Raw genomic sequence first — 5,687 nt, 5'->3', positions numbered from 1 at the left:
TTGCTGGTCTGCCATCTTTGGGCAAAAAGGATCCCCAACTTTCCCTCTGAGAGCCCTGTCTACACAGCAGCCATGCTTTTGGTGGGACTATCCACATCTCAAGTCCCAGGGATAGGGCTCCCCATTGGCTTAAACCAGTCAAACACCCCCTCTCTGAGGCCATGTTTGTACCTCTGGGTCAATGCTGGGGCCTCTCTGTGGCAGGGGGTGGGAGAAGGGGAATGTTCCTCTTCCTTCTCTTCATTCCTCTGGAACTACTAGAGAGATTTTCTCTTCTAGGATGATGAAGGGTGAAAGCAGGAGGCTCTGCTACCCTGGGCCACTTACAATCACGAGGGGAGGGCCCGTCAGTTTTCCAGTGGGTGTGAGGTGGGTTGACTGTCTCTGAACTTTACTATATTGTCATGGTTTGCAGAAAGGGCCCCCAGAGTGGAATGAGGGCAAAACCTGGAAGCCAAGCAGAAGGAATGCTTGCATAAGAACAAACTGTATCATGGGAAAAATAATGACAGGCAGAGGTGGACTCTCTGCCATGGAAGGTAGGCCCCAGTCTTATACCTGAGTACCTATCAATAAAGCATTTGTTGAGTGAATGAACGGATGGATGGGTGGATGCTGAATGAGAGCAGAGGGCAGCTGGGAACGTAGCAGAGTGAGTATGTCACCCTGTAATAGCGGCTAACTGACCTCAGGAGGAAGGATGTGGAGCCCCTGACAGAGACAGGGCTCTGGCTTCGTAGGGATGTGGGAACTGAGGCAAAAGGAGCACGCCATGTGTAAGTGGGTAAGTGGATGAAGGACAGTCACCTCTGAACCATGGGGTGGGGCTCGGGTAGGCTCACTGAAGACCATCCTGGAGTAGCCAAGGGGAATTTCAAGCCAGAGTTCTAGAAATTTCACTGAGGTACCAGAGCTGGTGACTATTCTTGGTACTGTTATTGGAGCCTTTTCTCATGCACACTCCAATATGATGGATAAAGAAAATCAATTATTTGACAAACTGGATACAGCTTCCTCAGTCTGAGGCGTGTCTGTTAATGTTCAACTCACTTTGTTTGCAAACCTCCATCTTGCAATGTCTCTTATCTAGCACCTGTTGCTACCCTTCCCTCTCTCTCTGTATCCCATGGTAGGTCCAGACACCACCTGAGCTCATGTCCAAGAATTCAGAGAAAAATGAGGAAATCTTTTTCAGCCATGTCCCCTAACTGTCACTCACCAAACGGTCGTCACGTACATCAGGAGACATGTTCCAGAATATTCACAGCATTATGGTTTGTAACAGCTAAACTAGAAGCAACCCAATGTCTATCAGCAGGAGAGTAGATAGATAAATCAGTGTATATTCATTCATGGAGGAAGGAAAACGAGCAGTTATATGCAACAACACAGAGGAATCTCACAATCATGTTATTGAGCAAAAGAAGCCACATAGAAAAGTCCCAAATGTGGAAGTCCATTTATGTATATATTTCAAAGGCAGGCAAAAGTAAAGTGCGGTGTTTGAAATTAGGATGGATAGAATGGAGGGAAGGGATACAACTGAAAGAGGAATGAAAGAAGCTTCTGGAGTGCTGGTAATGCTCTATGTTTTGACCTGTGTCACAGTGAAGTAACGCTTGCTTTGTGGTAATTCGTTGAGCTGCACATTAATGGATTGTGCACTTTTCTGCACGCCTGTTTTCCTTTCTAATAAAAAAATTGGAGTCCATAATGTCATTACCCAGGAAAAAGGAAATTTTACACAGCTGGTCCTGCCCAGTCTAAGATCCACTTTACTGTATCATGCTGTGGGGACACAGACACATGACTCTTAAGGGTTGTGCTTGGCTATAGTATTCCCAGGGCACAGTAGGCCTGGGCTCCTGGGTTCCCTTTGTTATGTTTAGTCACCTATTTCACTAGATGCCCATGCAGATGTGCAATTTTCTAAGGGCACACCTGTGGTTTCAAAGGGCTGGTTTCAAGAGAGGTGTGGAATGCCACTCAGCAGTGCAACCTCTGCTTTCTACTGGGAACCTCATGAACACTAGTCTTCTTCTTGGAAACTGACTTCACTGTGTCCCGCAATCCACAAGGATGGTCTAAAGTCATCCCAGATCCCCAAAGAAAAGGGGTCAAGGTTTCAAACCCCTATCTCCTACTAGATCTCCTCCTCCCTATGTAAATTTCCCTGCATCTAAGTTCCTCCTCCCTGAGCTTTAGTTGCGGGGCGGTGGGGGGGGGGGACACTTTTTCAAGTCTTCTCCTTACCAGTGGGGGTCTACTTGCCTTACAGACACAAAACTGAAACATCCAGCTTCTGTGATTGGCTCTTCATGAAAAAGAACAACTTTCTCCCTGGGTATTTTTAGGTCTCCTCTTTTAGACATGAAGAAGTTGATAACTTAAGGATTAATCTCTATGCATAACTTCCCATCTCTGCCCTTTGCACAGCTGTGAATATTTCTATAGCTAAGATCATTTCATTTGTCTCTGTACCTCCATTTGTAGCACAGTGTCTGACCATGGTGAGCCCCACCCTAACAACATTGGTTGAATGAGTAAGTGAATGGTGGGCAAATCCACAATCACCACCAAAGCCTGGCTGGTCAAGATTTCTAGGAGTGTGGCTGGAGTGGAAAGCCACCTTTTTGTTGAAGAACCAGAAGAGGAGGGTAAGAGAGTGGGGAGGGGAAAAACAGAGGGAGAAGAATGGAGGGTAGGGAAAAGGAGGAAAGGCAAGGGAAGTTCCAGCAGAGAGGGAGGGAAGGAAGAGAGAAAGAAAGATAAGGAACTGGAAGAGGTAGGATGAAGGGCAGCGGACAAGGGAAAGGTGGAGGGAGATGAAGGAAGAGGGAAGGGAAGAGAAGAAGAAATGGGGAAGGAAAAAGAGAAGGAGGCTGTTGTTAAAATCTAGGAAAGGTCACTAGCTACACAGAGAGCATCCAGTTTGTGGGCTTCCCTGGTTGTTAGCCTTAAGCCAAAGATTCCAACTGAACCAGTAAGAATGCAACGCTGTTGCAGCAGGCCAAATTCTATTACCCAGGGAGGCATGCTTCCACGTGGAAGAGCATGGTTACGTAAGTCCAAGGAAATTTTGTCATCCAATTGAAAGGTGTTGAAATCTAGGCAAATCATTTCCAAAGTTAGGAGGACTCTAAATTTAGCCTGAAATTGGTGTACATCAACTTACAAAAACATACTCCCCTATCACACACACATTGGAATCTGCTCTCTCAGGCCATACAAGGATAGGACCTTGATGGCCTGCAGCCCTCAGTTTTCTTTCTCCATCTTTCTATCCCCCACCATATCACTAACCTTCTTTAACTGCATTGGGTTCTCAAGAGTTTCCTAGATACCCAAGTGGGAGGTCCGTTCCCCTTCCCTGAGGTGAACTTCTTTTCTCACCTACTACCAATAGTTTTCTTTCAGCCAAGAATTGGTCAGGATATGACTGGCAAACCCATTTGTAGAAATACCAGTTGCCCAGCATATCAGTTAAGACAAAGCTAGCACTAGCTTAACACAATGGAAGTTTATTTCTTTTTCAGGGAGAGTCCAGCTGGTGGCAGAGGGAGGGAATTCTGGTTTACACAGTCATTGAGGGAACTCAAAACAATGGAGAGCTTTACCTCTTTGACAATAGAAATTCTAATTCCATTAGTTCAGGGTGGGACATGGGCACAGAATTTGTTATGCTCCTCTGGTGGCTCCAATGGACAGCCAGAGCTGAGAATCTCCTGTCTTCCAACATCACCCTGGGCATCAACATCCAACCACCAAATATGGGAAATGGAAGAAATGGATCAAAAGGGCCACGTGGGAAGTAATTATATGCCAGGCCTGGTAGTAAGATAAATCACTTCTATCTACATTTCATTGGTCAGTCACATGGTCACATTTCACCCCCAAGGGTAGCTGGGAAATATAGTCCAGCTGAGTGTTCAGGCACAAAACAAAATGGGTTAAGGATCGTAGCTGGTCTCTGCCCACCCAAGACTACTGCTATCTCTGAAATATGATCTTAAGCAAGGAGAAAACTTCTCTGTTCATTTTGTTTGCTTTTTTTTTTTTTTTGAATGACAAAAAGGATATCAAGCCTAAGAGCGTTAAAAGTTTTAGAAGTCCCTGAGGAAGTTAATGACATGATCCTCTACTGAGATAGTCTGACTGGGAGGTTGTGATGGTACACTGTTCATTCATCCTTGAGCTAAGCCAGTCGTGTAGCCATAGAACTAATGGATGTTTGAGGAGGGCATGGCGGGGAGTGGAGAGAGTAGAGTCCCCTATAACATAGTGTGAGAGGAAAGGCAGAACAAAGCCCAGGGGACAAAAGAAACAACTATAAGGAGAGAGGGGAGGAGAAGGGTCATGATTTCAAAAATGGATGAGACACAGCCCCTGGCTTCAGGAATTCATAGGCTGTAAGGAGAGAACCAGGTGTCTGTGCGCTGCTCCTTGTAGTAAAATGCTAATTGAACGAATAGCTGGACCTCATGCCCTGCTTGATCTTTTAGCACATGACTGGTGTGAACAAGAGAAGAGAGTATGTAGTCCACAGGGAGGGGACAGAATGTTTCTCTGCCAATGCTGGCCTGCCTAAGTTGGATATATAAACCACAATTTAGGTTCTAGAGGACTCAAATCAACAAGATGTTCATGGTTAGGAACTAAAGATATTGAGAAAGCCTTCTCCATATGAACACTGAGACAAAACCATGTGCTGACTGGAGCATGTTTGTTGCCCTTTGCTTTTTGCACCTCAAAGCAGGTTAACAGAACTAGGAATAATCCAGAAAAAAGCATCTGGAAATCTTCATGAGGACTAACTTGAAAGGTGAGGTATTCTTAATTTGTCTTAGTTCGTTCTGGCTGCTATAACAAGTTACCACAGACTGACTGGGTGGCTTAAACAACAAATGTTTACTTCTCACGATTCTGGAGGCTATAAGTCTGACATCAAGTTAGCAACATTTCTTGGTGAGGGCTCTCCTCCTGGTTCATAGATGGCTGTCTTCTCATTGTATGCTCAACTAGTGGGAGAGCGCTTCATTCTCATGACCTTACCTACACATAATCACCTCCCAAGGTCCAAATACCATTATATTGGGGCTTGGGACTTCAACCTATGAGTCCGTGGCGACACAAACATTCAGTCCGTAGCAGCAAGGAAAGGAAAGAGATGAACATCTAAAAATGCCCAAGTGTTTTCACCAAGTGCAAACCTGGAGAAGTGGGGCAGTACCACTGCAAGCTGCTCATGAGGTTATTCAAGGATAGGAAAAAAGATACACATGGGAGTAGGAAACTGAGGCTCCTTTCTGCCCAAGTGGTGCTACAGGCCTCAAACATGAGCAGAACCAAAAATGCTGGTGGAAAGATGGGACTGGTGAAGTCCAGGGATGATGTGTGAGTTATGAATAGATGGCCATATTATTTATCTTCTTACCAGGTTGAGATAGACATACATTAAAGTGCACAAATCACAAATATAAAACTTGATGGTTTTTTTATAAATTCAACACATCTGTGCAAGCAGCTCCCAGATCCAGAAATAACATGACCAGCACCCTAAATGTCCCCTTGTATTCCCTTTCTTTCATACCTATATCCAACGGTATCCTGACTTCTAACAGCATAGACTAATTTTGCCTGTTTCTGAACTGTGTGTAAATGGAATCATAATATGTACTCCTTTTTGT

The sequence above is a fragment of the Rhinolophus hipposideros genome, assembly GCF_964194185.1.
Source record: "Rhinolophus hipposideros genome assembly, chromosome: X".
NCBI lineage: Eukaryota > Metazoa > Chordata > Mammalia > Chiroptera > Rhinolophidae > Rhinolophus > Rhinolophus hipposideros.
Note: the sequence above shows the minus strand (reverse complement) of the source record.